Source organism: Dama dama, chromosome 5 (assembly GCF_033118175.1).
Source record: "Dama dama isolate Ldn47 chromosome 5, ASM3311817v1, whole genome shotgun sequence".
NCBI lineage: Eukaryota > Metazoa > Chordata > Mammalia > Artiodactyla > Cervidae > Dama > Dama dama.
In genome coordinates this window covers 70,556,927-70,573,747 of record NC_083685.1, presented here as the reverse complement: position 1 = coordinate 70,573,747, position 16,821 = coordinate 70,556,927, and positions in this window count along the sequence as shown.

The following is a 16,821-nucleotide window of genomic DNA, read 5'->3' as shown; positions in this document are numbered from 1 at the left end:
AGGGCAGCAGGGAGAGCAAGAGCCCACTCTGCCGCTAGGTCGGCTCTTGCCCCTTCCCACAGAGGCGGCCAGCCCAGCAGCTGCCTGACAGACTCTGGCTCCCCCGAGTTCTCTGCAGGTGCAGGGGGCAGGCACAGACTTGTGCATGTGATTCTGCCTTGGCCTGGAGTGTGGACGCCCGGCCTGGCCCCCTGGCTCAGATGTAAGGGCCCAGAGAGAGCACCACCCCGAAGCGCTTTTCTCCCGGGCTTGGGAGCATTGTGCGCGGCTGGAGGGAACAGCGGGCGAGAGTGCTTACAAACCGGCCTTTTAAGGCAGCCGGGGAGGTCTTCCAGCGGGAGAGGGCCGGTTGTGCTGAGGCCCCACAGGCCAGTGGCAGGACCCAGCACGGCCTCTGCTCCTGGCCAGCCTTGCCCAGAGGTTCCTGGCCTCCGGGGGTGTGGTACTGCCCCACCAAGATGCAAGCTGCGGGGAGTGGGTCCAGACACGCCCGGGTGCCTCCACAGGCTCATCCCCACTGGTGCCTTTCCCCTAGGCCTAGGCCTCGGTTGAGGCCAGCTTAGAGACGAGGATGCTGGCAGGGGCTCTCTCCACACAGCAAGGAGCTGGAGCTTAGAGGGCCTCGTCAGAGGGAAGGCACCAGCAAGGGGCTGGATGCCCAAGACCTCTTGGGCCCAGCAGCCTCAAGGCAGCAGGGAGAGCAAGAGGGCCACTGTGCCCCTAGGTCGCCTCTTGCCCGGTCCCACAGAGGCGGCCAGCCCAGCAGCTGCCTGACAGACTCTGGCTCCCCCGAGCTTTCTGCCAGTGCAGGGGGCAGGATCAGACCTGTGCATGTGGCTCTGCCTTGGCCTGGGAGTGTGGACCCCCGGCCTGGCCCCCAGGCTCAGGGGCAAGGGTGTGGAGAGAGCACCACCCGAAGCACTTTTCTCCCGGGCTTGGGAACATTGTGAGCGGCTGGCGGGAACAGGGGGCGAGAGTGCTTGTAAACCAGCCTTTGGAGGCAGCCCGGGAGGTCTTCCAGAGGGAGAGGGCCGGCTGTGCTCAGAGGTCCCACAGGCCAGGGGCAGGACCCAGCAGGGCCCCTACCCCTGGCCAGCCTTGCCCAGACCTTGCTGGCCTCCGGGGGGTGGTACTGCCCCACCAAGTGGCAGGCTGCTGGGACTGGCTTCAGACATGCCAGGGCGCCTGCCCAGGCTCATCCTTGCTGGTGCCTTTCCCCTAGGCCTAGGCCTCGGTTGAGGCCTCTTTGGAGAGGAGGTTGCTGGCAGGGGCTTTCTCCACACTGCAAGGAGGTGGAGCTCAGAGGTGTTCGTCAGAGGAAAGGCACCAGCAAGGGGCTGGATGCCCAAGACCTCTTGGGCCCAGCAGCCTTAGGGCAGCAGGGAGAGCAAGAGGCCCACTCTGCCCCTAGGTCGGCTCTTGCCCTTTCCCAAAGAGGCGAACATCCCATCATCTGCCTGACAGACTCTGGCTCGCCCGAGTTCTCTGCGGCTGCAGGGGGCAGGAACAGACCTGTGCATGTGATTCTGCTTTGGCCTGGGAGTGTGGACCCCCGGCCTGGTCCCCAGGCTCAGGGGCAAGGGCCCGGAGAGAGCACCACCCTGAAGCGGTTTTTTCCCGGGCTTGGAAGCATTGTGCGCGGCTGCCGGGAACAGCAGGCGAGAGTGCTTGCAAACTGGCCTTTGAGGCAGCTGGGAGGTCTTCCAGCGGGAGAGTGCCGGCTGTTCTCAGAGACCCCACAGTCCAGGGGCAGGACCCAGCAGGGCCCCTGCCCCTGGCCAGCTTTGCCCAGACCTTCCTGTCCTCCGGGGGGGTACTGCCCCACCAAGGGGCAGGCTGCGGGGACTGGGTCGAGACATGCCCAGGCGCCTCCCCAGGCTCATCCCCGCTCGTGCCTTTCCCCTGGGCCTAGGCCTCGGTTGAGGCCTCCTTCGAAAGGAGGTTGCTGGCAGGGGCTGTCTCCACACTACCAGCAGCTGGAGCTGAGAGGGCCTCGTCAGAGGGAAGGCACCAGCAAGGGGCTGGATGCCCAACCCCTCTTGGGCCCAGCAGCCTCAGGGCAGCAAGGAGAGCAAGAGGGCCTCTGTGACCCTAGGTCGGCTCTTGCCCCTTCCCACAGAGGCGACCAGCCAAGCAGCTGCCTGACAGACTCTGGCTCCCCCGAGCTCCCTGCCGGTGCAGGGGGCAGGAACAGACCTGTGCATGTGGTTCTGCCTTGGCCTGGTAGTGTGGACCCCCGCCCTGGCCCCCAGGCTCAGGGGCAAGGGACCGGAGAGAACACCACCCCGAAGCGCTTTTCTCCCGGGCTTGGGAGCATTGTGCGCGGCTGGCGGGAAGAGCGGGCGAGAGTGCTTGCAAACCGGCCTTTGGAGGCAGCCGGGGAGGTCTTCCAGCGGGAGAGGGCCGGTTTTGCTCAGAGGTCCCACAGGCCAGGGGCAGGACCCAGCATGTCCCCTGCCCCTGGACAGCCTTGCCCAGACCTTCCTGGCCTCCGTGGGGGGGGGAGTACTGCCCCGCCAAGGGTCAGGCTGCGGGGACTGGATACAGACATGCCCGGGCGCCCCCCCAGTCTCATCCTCGCTGGTGCCTTTTCCCTGGGCCTAGGCCTCGATTGAAGCCTCCTTGGAGAGGAGGTTGGTGGCGGGGGATGTCTACCAACTGCAAGGAGCTGGAGCTCAGAGGGCCTCGTCAGAAGGAAGGCACCAGCAAGGGGTTGGATGCCGAAGGCCTCTTGGGCCCAGCAGCCTCAGAGCAGCAGGTAGAACAAGAGGCCCACTGTGCCCCTAGGTCGGATCTTGCCCCTTACCACAGAGGCGGCCAGCAGAGCAGCTGCCTGACAGACTCTGGCTCCCCCGAGCTCTCTGCCGGTGCAGGGGGCAGGAACAGACCTGTGCATGTGGTTCTGCCTTGGCCTGGGAGTGTGGACGCCCGGCCTGGCCCCCAGGCTCAGGGGCAAGGGCCCGGAGAGAGCACCACCCCGAAGCGCTTTTCTCCCGGGCTTGGAAGCATTGTGCGCAGCTGGCAGGAACAGCAGGCGAGAGTGCTTGCAAACCGGCCTTTGGAGGCAGCCGGGGAGGTCTTCCAGCGGGAGAGGGCCGGCTGTGCTCAGAGGCCCCACAGGCCAGGGGCAGGACCCAGCAGGGAACCTGCCCCTGGCCAGCCTTGCCCAGACCTTCCTGGCCTCCGGGGTGGGGGAGTTACTGCCCCACCAAGGTGCAGGCTGCGGGGACTGGGTCAAGACATGCCCAGTTGCCACCCCTGGCTCATCCACGCAGGTGCCTTTCCCCTGGGCCTAGGCCTCGGTTGAGGCCTCCTGGGAGAGGAGGTTGCTGGCAGGGGCTCTCTCCAAACAGCAAGGAGCTGGAGCTCAGAGGGCCTCGTCAGAGGGAAGGCACCAGCAAGGGGCTGGATGCCCAAGACCTCTTGGGCCCAGCAGCCTCAGGGCAGCAGGGAGAGCAATAGGCCCACTGTGCCCCTAGGTCGCCTCTTGCCCTTTCCCAAAGAGGCGACCATCCCATCCACTGCCTGACAGACTCTGGCTCCCCCGAGTTCTCCGCCGGTGCAAGGGGCAGGAACAGACCTGTGCATGTGATTCTGCCTTGGCCTGGGAGTGTGGACCCCCGGCCTGGCCCCCAGGCTCAGGGGCAAGGGCCCGGAGAGAGCACCACCCCGAAGCGCTTTTCTCCCGGGTTTGGGAGCATTGTGCGCGGGTGGCGGGAACAGCGAGCGAGAGTGCTTACAAACTGGCCTTTGGAGGAAGCCGGGAGGTCTTCCAGCGGGAGAGTGCCGGCTGTGCTCAGAGGCCCCACAGTCCAGGGGCAGGACCGAGCAGGGCCCCTACTCCTGGCCAGCCTTGCCCAGGATTTCCTGGCCTCCGGGGGAGTGGTACTGCCCCACCAAGTTGCAGGCTGCGGGGAGTGGGTCCAGACATGCCCGGGTGCCTCCCCAGGCTCATCCCTGCTGGTGCCTTTCCCCTGGGGCTAGGCCTCGGTTGAGGCCTCCTTGGAGAGGAGGATGCTGGCAGTGGCTGTCTCCACACTGTAAGGAGCTGGAGATCAGAGGGCCTCGTCAGAGGGAAGGCACCAGCAAGGGGCTGGATGCCCAAGACCTCTTGGTCCTAGCAGCCTCAAGGCAGCAGGGAGAGCAAGAGGCCCACTGTGACACTAGGTCGCCTCTTGCCCGGTCCCACAGAGGCAGCCAGCCCAGCAGCTGCCTGACAGTCTCTGGCTCCCCCAAGCTCCCTTCCGGTGCAGAGGGCAGGAACAGACATGTGCATGTGGTTCTGCAGTGGCCTGGGAGTGTGGACCCCCGGCCTGGTCCCCAGGCTCATGGGCAAGGGCCCGGAGAGAGCACCACCCCGAAGCACTTTTCTCCCGGGCTTGGGAGCATTGTGAGCGGCTGGCGGGAACAGCGGGCGAGAGTGCTTGCAAACCGGCCTTTGGAGGCAGCCGGGGAAGTCTTCCAGCGGGAGAGGGCCGGCTGTGCTCAGAGGCTCCACAGGGTAGGGGCAGGACCCAGCAGGGCCCCTGCCCCTGGCCAGCCTCGCCCAGACCTTCCTGGCCTCCGGGGAGATGGTACTGCCCCACCAAGTGGCAGGCTGCTGGGACTGGGTCGAGACATGCCCTGGTGCCTCCCCAGGCTCATCCTTGCTGGTGCCTTTCCCCTGGGCCTAGGCCTCGGTTGAGGCCTCCTTGGAGAGGAGGTTGCTTGCAGGGGCTTTCTCCACACTGCAAGGAGCTGGAGCTCAGAGGGACTCGTCAGAGGGAAGGCACCAGCAAGGGGCTGGATGCTCAAGACCTCTTTAGCCCAGCAGCCTCAGGGCAGCAGGGAGAGCAAGAGCCCACTGTGCCCCTAGGTCGGCTCTTGCCCCTTCCCACAGAGGCGGCCAGCCCCGCATCTGCCTGACAGACTCTGGCTCCCCCGAGCTTTCTGCCGGTGCAGGGGGCGGGATCAGACCTGTGTATGTGGTTCTGCCTTGGCCTGGGAGTTTGGACCCCGGCCTGGCCCCCAGGCTCAGGGGCGAGGGACCGGAGAGAGGACCTCCCCGAAGCGCTTTTCTCCCGGGCTTGGGAGCATTGTGCGCGGCTGACGGGAAGAGCGGGCGAGAGTGCTTGCAAACCGGCCTTTGGAGGCAGCCGCGTAGGTCTTCCAGTGGGAGAGTGCCGGCTGTGCTCAGTGGCCCCACAGTCCAGGGGCAGGTCCCAGCAGGGCCTCTGCCCCTGGCCAGCCTCGCCCAGACCTTCCTGGCCTCCGGGGAGATGGTACTGCCCCACCAAGTGGCAGGCTGCTGGGACTGGGTCGAGACATGCCCTGGCGCCTCCCCAGGCTCATCCTTGCTGGTGCCTTTCCCCTGGGCCTAGGCCTCGGTTGAGGCCTCCTTGGAGAGGAGGTTGCTTGCAGGGGCTCTCTCCACACTACAAGCAGCTGGAGCTCAGAGGGCCTCGTCAGACGGAAGGCACCAGCAAGGGGCTGGATGCCCAGACCTGTTGGGCCCAGCAACCTCAGGGCAGCAAAAAGAGCAAGACGGCCAGTGTGACCCTAGGTCGGCTCTTGCCCCTTCCCACAGAGGCGGCCAGCCCAGCAGCTGCCTGACAGACTCTGGCTCCCCCGAGCTCTCTGCCATTGCAGGGGGCAGGAAAAGACCTGTGCATGTGGTTCTGCCTTCGCCTGGGAGTGTGGACCCCTGGCCTGGTCCCCAGGCTCAGGGGCAAGTGCCCGGAGAGAGCACCACCCTGAAGCGGTTGTTTCCCGGGCTTGGAAGCATTGTGCGCGGCTGCTGGGAACAGCGGGCGAGAGTGCTTGCAAACTGGCCTTTGAGTCAGGTGGGAGGTCTTCCAACGGGAGAGTGCCGGCTGTTCTCAGAGACCCCACAGTCCAGGGGCAGGACCCAGCAGGGCCCCGGCCCCTGGCCAGCTTTGCCCAGACCTTCCTGTCCTCCGGGGGGGTACTGCCCCACCAAGGGGCAGGCTGCGGGGACTGGGGCGAGACATGCCCAGGCGCCTGCCCAGGCTCATCCCCGCTCGTGCCTTTCCCCTGGGCCTAGGCCTCGGTTGAGGCCTCCTTCGAAAGGAGGTTGCTGGCAGGGGCTGTCTCCACACTACCAGCAGCTGGAGCTGAGAGGGCCTCGTCAGAGGGAAGGCACCAGCAAATGGCTGGATGCCCAAGACCTCTTGGTCCTAGCAGCCTCAAGGCAGCAGGGAGAGCAAGAGGCCCACTGTGACACTAGGTCGCCTCTTGCCCGCTCCCACAGAGGCGGCCAGCCCAGCAGCTGCCTGACAGTCTCTGGCTCCCCCAAGCTCCCTTCCGGTGCAGAGGGCAGGAACAGACATGTGCATGTGGTTCTGCAGTGGCCTGGGAGTGTGGACCCCCGGCCTGGTCCCCAGGCTCAGGGGCAAGGGCCCGGAGAGAGCACCACCCCAAAGCACTTTTCTCCCGGGCTTGGGAGCATTGTGAGCGGCTGGCGGGAACAGCGGGCGAGAGTGCTTGCAAACCGGCCTTTGGAGGCAGCCGGGGAGGTCTTCCAGCAGGAGAGGGCCGGCTGTGCTCAGAGGCTCCACAGGGTAGGGGCAGGATCCAGCAGGGCCTCTGCCCCTGGCCAGCCTCGCCCAGACCTTCCTGGTCTCCGGGGAGATGGTACTGCCCCACCAAGTGGCAGGCTGCTGGGACTGGGTCGAGACATGCCCTGGCGCCTCCCCAGGCTCATCCTTGCTGGTGCCTTTCCCCTGGGCCTAGGCCTCGGTTGAGGCCTCCTTGGAGAGGAGGTTGCTTGCAGGGGCTTTCTCCACACTGTAAGGAGCTGGAGCTCAGAGAGACTCGTCAGAGGGAAGGCACCAGCAAGGGGCTGGATGCTCAAGACCTCTTTAGCCCAGCAGCCTCAGGGCAGCAGGGAGAGCAAGAGCCCACTGTGCCCCTAGGTCGGCTCTTGCCCCTTCCCACAGAGGAGGCCAGCCCTGCATCTGCCTGACAGACTCTGGCTCCCCCGAGCTTTCTGCCGGTGCAGGGGGCAGGATCAGACCTGTGTATGTGGTTCTGCCTTGGCCTGGGAGTTTGGACCCCGGTCTGGCCCCCAGGCTCAGGGGCGAGGGACCGGAGAGAGCACCTCCCCGAAGCGCTTTTCTCCCGGGCTTGGAAGCATTGTGCGCAGCTCGCAGGAACAGCAGGCGAGAGTGCTTGCAAACCGGCCTTTGGAGGCAGCCGGGGAGGTCTTCCAACGGGAGAGGGCCGGCTGTGCTCAGAGGCCCCACAGGCCAGGGGCAGGACCCAGCAGGGCCCCTGCCCCTGGCCAGCCTTGCCCAGACCTTCCTGGCCTCCGGGGTGGGGGAGTTACTGCCCCACCAAGGTGCAGGCTGCGGGGACTCGGTCAAGACATGCCCAGTTGCCACCCCTGGCTCATCCACGCAGGTGCCTTTCCCCTGGGCCTAGGCCTAGGTTGAGGCCTCCTGGGAGAGGAGGTTGCTGGCAGGGGCTCTCTCCACACAGCAAGGAGCTGGAGCTCAGAGGGCCTCGTCAGAGGGAAGGCACCAGCAAGGGGCTGGATGCCCAAAACCTCTTGGGCCCAGCAGCCTCAGGGCAGCAGGGAGACCACGAGCCCACTGTGCCCCTAGGTCGGCTCTTGCCCCTTCCCACAGAGGCGGCCAGCCCAGCAGCTGCCTGACAGACTCTGGCTCCCCCGAGCTCTCTGCCATTGCAGGGGGCAGGAAAAGACGTGTGCATGTGGTTCTGCCTTCGCCTGGGAGTGTGGACCCCTGGCCTGGTCCCCAGGCTCAGGGGCAAGGGCCCGGAGAGAGCACCACCCTGAAGCGGTTTTTTCCCGGGCTTGGAAGCATTGTGTGCGGCTGCCGGGAACAGCGGGCGAGAGTGCTTGCAAACTGGCCTTTGAGGCAGCTGGGAGGTCTTCCAGCGGGAGAGTGCCGGCTGTTCTCAGAGACCCCACAGTCCAGGGGCAGGACCCAGCAGGGCCCCTGCCCCTGGCCAGATTTGCCCAGACCTTCCTGTCCTCCGGGGGGGTACTGCCCCACCAAGGGGCAGGCTGCGGGGACTGGGTCGAGACATGCCCAGGCGCCTCCCCAGGCTCATCCCCGCTGGTGCCTTTCCCCTGGGCCTAGGCCTCGGTTGAGGCCTCCTTCGAAAGGAGGTTGCTGGCAGGGGCTGTCTCCACACTACCAGCAGCTGGAGCTGAGAGGGCCTCGTCAGAGGGAAGGCACCAGCAAGGGGCTGGATGCCCAACCCCTCTTGGGCCCAGCAGCCTCAGGGCAGCAAGGAGAGCAAGAGGGCCTCTGTGACCCTAGGTCGGCTCTTGCCCCTTCCCACAGAGGCGACCAGCCAAGCAGCTGCCTGACAGACTCTGGCTCCCCCGAGCTCCCTGCCGGTGCAGGGGGCAGGAACAGACCTGTGCATGTGGTTCTGCCTTGGCCTGGTAGTGTGGACCCCCGCCCTGGCCCCCAGGCTCAGGGGCAAGGGACCGGAGAGAACACCACCCCGAAGCGCTTTTCTCCCGGGCTTGGGAGCATTGTGCGCGGCTGGCGGGAAGAGCGGGCGAGAGTGCTTGCAAACCGGCCTTTGGAGGCAGCCGGGGAGGTCTTCCAGCGGGAGAGGGCCGGTTTTGCTCAGAGGTCCCACAGGCCAGGGGCAGGACCCAGCATGGCCCCTGCCCCTGGACAGCCTTGCCCAGACCTTCCTGGCCTCCGTGGGGGGGGGAGTACTGCCCCGCCAAGGGTCAGGCTGCGGGGACTGGATACAGACATGCCCGGGCGCCCCCCCAGTCTCATCCTCGCTGGTGCCTTTCCCCTGGGCCTAGGCCTCGATTGAAGCCTCCTTGGAGAGGAGGTTGGTGGCGGGGGCTGTCTACCCACTGCAAGGAGCTGGAGCTCAGAGGGCCTCGTCAGAAGGAAGGCACCAGCAAGGGGTTGGATGCCGAAGGCCTCTTGGGCCCAGCAGCCTCAGAGCAGCAGGTAGAACAAGAGGCCCACTGTGCCCCTAGGTCGGATCTTGCCCCTTACCACAGAGGCGGCCAGCAGAGCAGCTGCCTGACAGACTCTGGCTCCCCCGAGCTCTCTGCCGGTGCAGGGGGCAGGAACAGACCTGTGCATGTGGTTCTGCCTTGGCCTGGAGTGTGGACGCCCGGCCTGGCCCCCTGGCTCAGATGTAAGGGCCCAGAGAGAGCACCACCCCGAAGCGCTTTTCTCCCGGGCTTGGGAGCATTGTGCGCGGCTGGAGGGAACAGCGGGCGAGAGTGCTTACAAACCGGCCTTTTAAGGCAGCCGGGGAGGTCTTCCAGCGGGAGAGGGCCGGTTGTGCTGAGGCCCCACAGGCCAGTGGCAGGACCCAGCACGGCCTCTGCTCCTGGCCAGCCTTGCCCAGAGGTTCCTGGCCTCCGGGGGTGTGGTACTGCCCCACCAAGATGCAGGCTGCGGGGAGTGGGTCCAGACACGCCCGGGTGCCTCCACAGGCTCATCCCCACTGGTGCCTTTCCCCTAGGCCTAGGCCTCGGTTGAGGCCAACTTGGAGAGGAGGATGCTGGCAGGGGCTCTCTCCACACAGCAAGGAGCTGGAGCTCAGAGGGCCTCGTCAGAGGGAAGGCACCAGCAAGGGGCTGGATGCCCAAGACCTCTTGGGCCCAGCAGCCTCAAGGCAGCAGGGAGAGCAAGAGGGCCACTGTGCCCCTAGGTCGCCTCTTGCCCGGTCCCACAGAGGCGGCCAGCCCAGCAGCTGCCTGACAGACTCTGGCTCCCCCGAGCTTTCTGCCAGTGCAGGGGGCAGGATCAGACCTGTGCATGTGGTTCTGCCTTGGCCTGGGAGTGTGGACCCCCGGCCTGGCCCCCAGGCTCAGGGGCAAGGGTGTGGAGAGAGCACCACACGAAGCGCTTTTCTCCCGGGCTTGGGAACATTGTGAGCGGCTGGCGGGAACAGGGGGCGAGAGTGCTTGTAAACCAGCCTTTGGAGGCAGCCCGGGAGGTCTTCCAGAGGGAGAGGGCCGGCTGTGCTCCGAGGTCCCACAGGCCAGGGGCAGTACCCAGCAGGGCCCCTACCCCTGGCCAGCCTTGCCCAGACCTTGCTGGCCTCCGGGGGGGTGGTACTGCCCCACCAAGTGGCAGGCTGCTGGGACTGGCTTCAGACATGCCCGGGCGCCTGCCCAGGCTCATCCTTGCTGGTGCCTTTCCCCTGGGCCTAGGCCTCGGTTGAGGCCTCCTTGGAGAGGAGGTTGCTGGCAGGGGCTTTCTCCACACTGCAAGGAGGTGGAGCTCAGAGGTGTTCGTCAGAGGAAAGGCACCAGCAAGGGGCTGGATGCCCAAGACCTCTTGGGCCCAGCAGCCTTAGGGCAGCAGAGAGAGCAAGAGGCCCACTCTGCCCCTAGGTCGGCTCTTGCCCTTTCCCAAAGAGGCGAACATCCCATCATCTGCCTGACAGACTCTGGCTCGCCCGAGTTCTCTGCGGCTGCAGGGGGCAGGAACAGACCTGTGCATGTGATTCTGCTTTGGCCTGGGAGTGTGGACCCCCGGCCTGGTCCCCAGGCTCAGGGGCAAGGGCCCGGAGAGAGCACCACCCTGAAGCGGTTTTTTCCCGGGCTTGGAAGCATTGTGCGCGGCTGCCGGGAACAGCGGGCGAGAGTGCTTGCAAACTGGCCTTTGAGGCAGCTGGGAGGTCTTCCAGCGGGAGAGTGCCGGCTGTTCTCAGAGACCCCACAGTCCAGGGGCAGGACCCAGCAGGGCCCCTGCCCCTGGCCAGCCTTGACCAGACCTTCCTGGCCTCCGGGGGGGTACTGCCCCATCAAGGGGCATGCAGCGGGGACTGGGTCGAGACATGCCCGGGCGCCTCCCCAGGCTCATCCCCACTGGTGCCTTTCCCCTGGGCCTAGGCCTCGGTTGAGGCCTCCTTGGAGAGGAGGTTGCTTGCAGGGGCTGTCTCCACATTACAAGCAGCTGGAGCTGAGAGGGCCTCGTCAGAGGGAAGGCACCAGCAAGGGGCTGGATGCCCAACCCCTCTTGGGCCCAGCAGCCTCAGGGCAGCAAGGAGAGCAAGAGGGCCTCTGTGACCCTAGGTCGGCTCTTGCCCCTTCCCACAGAGGCGACCAGCCAAGCAGCTGCCTGACAGACTCTGGCTCCCCCGAGCTCCCTGCCGGTGCAGGGGGCAGGAACAGACCTGTGCATGTGGTTCTGCCTTGGCCTGGTAGTGTGGACCCCCGCCCTGGCCCCCAGGCTCAGGGGCAAGGGACCGGAGAGAACACCACCCCGAAGCGCTTTTCTCCCGGGCTTGGGAGCATTGTGCGCGGCTGGCGGGAAGAGCGGGCGAGAGTGCTTGCAAACCGGCCTTTGGAGGCAGCCGGGAAGGACTTCCAGCGGGAGAGGGCCGGTTTTGCTCAGAGGTCCCACAGGCCAGGGGCAGGACCCAGCATGGCCCCTGCCCCTGGACAGCCTTGCCCAGACCTTCCTGGCCTCCGTGGGGGGGGGGAGTACTGCCCCGCCAAGGGTCAGGCTGCGGGGACTGGATACAGACATGCCCGGGCGCCCCCCCAGTCTCATCCTCGCTGGTGCCTTTCCCCTGGGCCTAGGCCTCGATTGAAGCCTCCTTGGAGAGGAGGTTGGTGGCGGGGGCTGTCTACCCACCGCAAGGAGCTGGAGCTCAGAGGGCCTCGTCAGAAGGAAGGCACCAGCAAGGGGTTGGATGCCGAAGGCCTCTTGGGCCCAGCAGCCTCAGAGCAGCAGGTAGAACAAGAGGCCCACTGTGCCCCTAGGTCGGATCTTGCCCCTTACCACAGAGGCGGCCAGCAGAGCAGCTGCCTGACAGACTCTGGCTCCCCCGAGCTCTCTGCCGGTGCAGGGGGCAGGAACAGACCTGTGCATGTGGTTCTGCCTTGGCCTGGGAGTGTGGACGCCCGGCCTGGCCCCCAGGCTCAGGGGCAAGGGCCCGGAGAGAGCACCACCCCGAAGCGCTTTTCTCCCGGGCTTGGAAGCATTGTGCGCAGCTGGCAGGAACAGCAGGCGAGAGTGCTTGCAAACCGGCCTTTGGAGGCAGCCGGGGAGGTCTTCCAACGGGAGCGAGCCGGCTGTGCTCAGAGGCCCCACAGGCCAGGGGCAGGACCCAGCAGGGCCCCTGCCCCTGGCCAGCCTTGCCCAGACCTTCCTGGCCTCTGGGGTGGGGGAGTTACTGCCCCACCAAGGTGCAGGCTGCGGGGACTGGGTCAAGACATGCCCAGTTGCCACCCCTGGCTCATCCACGCAGGTGCCTTTCCCCTGGGCCTAGGCCTCGGTTGAGGCCTCCTGGGAGAGGAGGTTGCTGGCAGGGGCTCTCTCCAAACAGCAAGGAGCTGGAGCTGAGAGGGCCTCGTCAGAGGAAAGGCACCAGCAAGGGGCTGGATGCCCAAGATCTCTTGGGCCCAGCAGCCTCAGGGCAGCAAGGAGAGCAAGAGGGCCACTGTGACCCTAGGTCGGCTCTTGCCCCTTCCCACAGAGGCGGCCAGCCCAGCAGCTGCCTGACAGACTCTGGCTCCTCCGAGCTTTCAGCCGGTGTAGGTGGCATGAACAGACCTGTGCATGTGGTTCTGCCTTGGCCTGGGAGTTTCTACCCCGGCCTGGTCCCCAGGCTCAGGGGCAAGGGCCCGGAGAGAGCAAGACCCCGAAGTGCTTTTCTCCTGGGCTTGGGAACATTGTGCGCCGCTGGCGGGAACAGCGGACGAGAGGGCTTGCAAACTGGCCTTTGGAGGCAGCCGGGGAGGTCTTCCAGCGGGAGAGGGCCGGTTGTGCTCAGAGGACCCACAGGCCAGTGGCAGGACCAGCAGGGCCCCTGCCGCTGGCCAGCCGTGCCCAGATATTCCTGGCCTCCGGGGGGGAGGGGCGATACAGCCCCACCAAGGGGCAGGCTGCGGGGAATGGGTCCAGACATGACCAGGCACCTCCCCAGTCTCATCCCCGCTGGTGACTTTCCCCTGGGCCTAGGCCTCGGTTGAGGCCTCCTTGGAGAGGAGGTTGCTGGCAGGGGCTTTCTCCACACTGCAAGGAGCTAGAGCTCAGAGGGGTTCGTCTGAGGAAAGGCACCAGCAAGGGGCTGGATGCCCAAGACCTCTTGGGCCCAGCAGCCTCAGGGCAGCAGGGAGAGCAATAGGCCCACTGTGCCCCTAGGTCGGCTCTTGCCCTTTCCCAAAGAGGCGACCATCCCATCCACTGCCTGACAGACTCTGGCTCCCCCGAGTTCTCCGCCGGTGCAGGGGGCAGGAACAGACCTGTGCATGTGATTCTGCCTTGGCCTGGGAGTGTGGACCCCCGGCCTGGACCCCAGGCTCAGGGGCAAGGGCCCGGAGAGAGCACCACCCCGAAGCGCTTTTCTCCCGGGTTTGGGAGCATTGTGCGCGGCTGGCGGGAACAGCGAGCGAGAGTGCTTACAAACTGGCCTTTGGAGGAAGCCGGGAGGTCTTCCAGCGGGAGAGTGCCGGCTGTGCTCAGAGGCCCCACAGTCCAGGGGCAGGACCGAGCAGGGCCCCTACTCCTGGCCAGCCTTGCCCAGGAGTTCCTGGCCTCCGGGGGAGTGGTACTGCCCCACCAAGTTGCAGGCTGCGGGGAGTGGGTCCAGACGTGCCCGGGTGCCTCCCCAGGCTCATCCCCGCTGGTGCCTTTCCCCTGGGCCTAGGCCTCGGTTGAGGCCTCCTTGGAGAGGAGGATGCTGGCAGGGGCTGTCTCCACACTGCAAGGAGCTGGAGATCAGAGGGCCTCGTCAGAGGGAAGGCACCAGCAAGGGGCTGGATGCCCAAGACCTCTTGGTCCTAGCAGCCTCAAGGCAGCAGGGAGAGCAAGAGGCCCACTGTGACACTAGGTCGCCTCTTGCCCGGTCCCACAGAGGCGGCCAGCCCAGCAGCTGCCTGACAGTCTCTGGCTCCCCCAAGCTCCCTTCCGGTGCAGAGGGCAGGAACAGACATGTGCATGTGGTTCTGCAGTGGCCTGGGAGTGTGGACCCCCGGCCTGGTCCCCAGGCTCAGGGGCAAGGGCCCGGAGAGAGCACCACCCCGAAGCACTTTTCTCCCGGGCTTGGGAGCATTGTGAGCGGCTGGCGGGAACAGCGGGCGAGAGTGCTTGCAAACCGGCCTTTGGAGGCAGCCGGGGAGGTCTTCCAGCGGGAGAGGGCCGGCTGTGCTCAGAGGCTCCACAGGGTAGGGGCAGGACCCAGCAGGGCCTCTGCCCCTGGCCAGCCTCGCCCAGACCTTCCTGGCCTCCGGGGAGATGGTACTGCCCCACCAAGTGGCAGGCTGCTGGGACTGGGTCGAGACATGCCCTGGCGCCTCCCCAGGCTCATCCTTGCTGGTGCCTTTCCCCTGGGCCTAGGCCTCGGTTGAGGCCTCCTTGGAGAGGAGGTTGCTTGCAGGGGCTTTCTCCACACTGCAAGGAGCTGGAGCTCAGAGGGACTCGTCAGAGGGAAGGCACCAGCAAGGGGCTGGATGCTCAAGACCTCTTTAGCCCAGCAGCCTCAGGGCAGCAGGGAGAGCAAGAGCCCACTGTGCCCCTAGGTCGGCTCTTGCCCCTTCCCACAGAGGCGGCCAGCCCCGCATCTGCCTGACAGACTCTGGCTCCCCCGAGCTTTCTGCCGGTGCAGGGGGCGGGATCAGACCTGTGTATGTGGTTCTGCCTTGGCCTGGGAGTTTGGACCCCGGCCTGGCCCCCAGGCTCAGGGGCGAGGGACCGGAGAGAGCACCTCCCCGAAGCGCTTTTCTCCCGGGCTTGGGAGCATTGTGCGCGGCTGACGGGAAGAGCGGGCGAGAGTGCTTGCAAACCGGCCTTTGGAGGCAGCCGCGTAGGTCTTCCAGTGGGAGAGTGCCGGCTGTGCTCAGTGGCCCCACAGTCCAGGGGCAGGACCCAGCAGGGCCCCTGTCCCTGGCCAGCTTTGCCCAGACCTTCCTGTCCTCCGGGGGGGTACTGCCCCACCAAGGGGCAGGCTGCGGGGACTGGGTCGAGACATGCCCGGGCGCCTCCCCAGGCTCATCCCCGCTGGTGCCTTTCCCGTGGGCCTAGGCCTCGGTTGAGGCCTCCTTCGAAAGGAGGTTGCTGGCAGGGGCTGTCTCCACACTACCAGCAGCTGGAGCTGAGAGGGCCTCGTCAGAGGGAAGGCACCAGCAAGGGGCTGGATGCCCAGACCTCTTGGGCCCAGCAACCTCAGGGCAGCAAGAAGAGCAAGACGGCCAGTGTGACCCTAGGTCGGCTCTTGCCCCTTCCCACAGAGGCGACCAGCCAAGCAGCTGCCTGACAGACTCTGGCTCCCCCGAGCTCCCTGCCGGTGCAGGGGGCAGGAACAGACCTGTGCATGTGGTTCTGCCTTGGCCTGGTAGTGTGGACCCCCGCCCTGGCCCCCAGGCTCAGGGGCAAGGGACCGGAGAGAACACCACCCCGAAGCGCTTTTCTCCCGGGCTTGGGAGCATTGTGCGCGGCTGGCGGGAAGAGCGGGCGAGAGTGCTTGCAAACCGGCCTTTGGAGGCAGCCGGGGAGGTCTTCCAGCGGGAGAGGGCCGGTTTTGCTCAGAGGTCCCACAGGCCAGGGGCAGGACCCAGCATGGCCCCTGCCCCTGGACAGCCTTGCCCAGACCTTCCTGGCCTCCGTGGGGGGGGGAGTACTGCCCCGCCAAGGGTCAGGCTGCGGGGACTGGATACAGACATGCCCGGGCGCCCCCCCAGTCTCATCCTCGCTGGTGCCTTTCCCCTGGGCCTAGGCCTCGATTGAAGCCTCCTTGGAGAGGAGGTTGGTGGCGGGGGCTGTCTACCCACTGCAAGGAGCTGGAGCTCAGAGGGCCTCGTCAGAAGGAAGGCACCAGCAAGGGGTTGGATGCCGAAGGCCTCTTGGGCCCAGCAGCCTCAGAGCAGCAGGTAGAACAAGAGGCCCACTGTGCCCCTAGGTCGGATCTTGCCCCTTACCACAGAGGCGGCCAGCAGAGCAGCTGCCTGACAGACTCTGGCTCCCCCGAGCTCTCTGCCGGTGCAGGGGGCAGGAACAGACCTGTGCATGTGGTTCTGCCTTGGCCTGGGAGTGTGGACGCCCGGCCTGGCCCCCAGGCTCAGGGGCAAGGGCCCGGAGAGAGCACCACCCCGAAGCGCTTTTCTCCCGGGCTTGGAAGCATTGTGCGCAGCTGGCAGGAACAGCAGGCGAGAGTGCTTGCAAACCGGCCTTTGGAGGCAGCCGGGGAGGTCTTCCAACGGGAGAGGGCTGGCTGTGCTCAGAGGCCCCACAGGCCAGGGGTAGGACCCAGCAGGGCCCCTGCCCCTGGCCAGCCTTGCCCAGACCTTCCTGGCCTCCGGGGTGGGGGAGTTACTGCCCCACCAAGGTGCAGGCTGCGGGGACTGGGTCAAGACATGCCCAGTTGCCACCCCTGGCTCATCCACGCAGGTGCCTTTCCCCTGGGCCTAGGCCTCGGTTGAGGCCTCCTGGGAGAGGAGGTTGCTGGCAGGGGCTCTCTCCAAACAGCAAGGAGCTGGAGCTCAGAGGGCCTCGTCAGAGGGAAGGCACCAGCAAGGGGCTGGATGCCCAACCCCTCTTGGGCCCAGCAGCCTCAGGGCAGCAAGGAGAGCAAGAGGGCCACTGTGACCCTAGGTCGGCTCTTGCCCCTTCCCATAGAGGCGGCCAGCCCAGCAGCTGCCTGACAGACTCTGGCTCCTCCGAGCTTTCAGCCGTTGTAGGTGGCATGAACAGACCTGTGCATGTGGTTCTGCCTTGGCCTGGGAGTTTCGACCCCGGCCTGGCCCCCAGGCTCAGGGGCAAGGGCCTGGAGAGAGCAAGACCCCGAAGTGCTTTTCTCCTGGGCTTGGGAACATTGTGCGCCGCTGGCGGGAACAGCGGACAAGAGGGCTTGCAA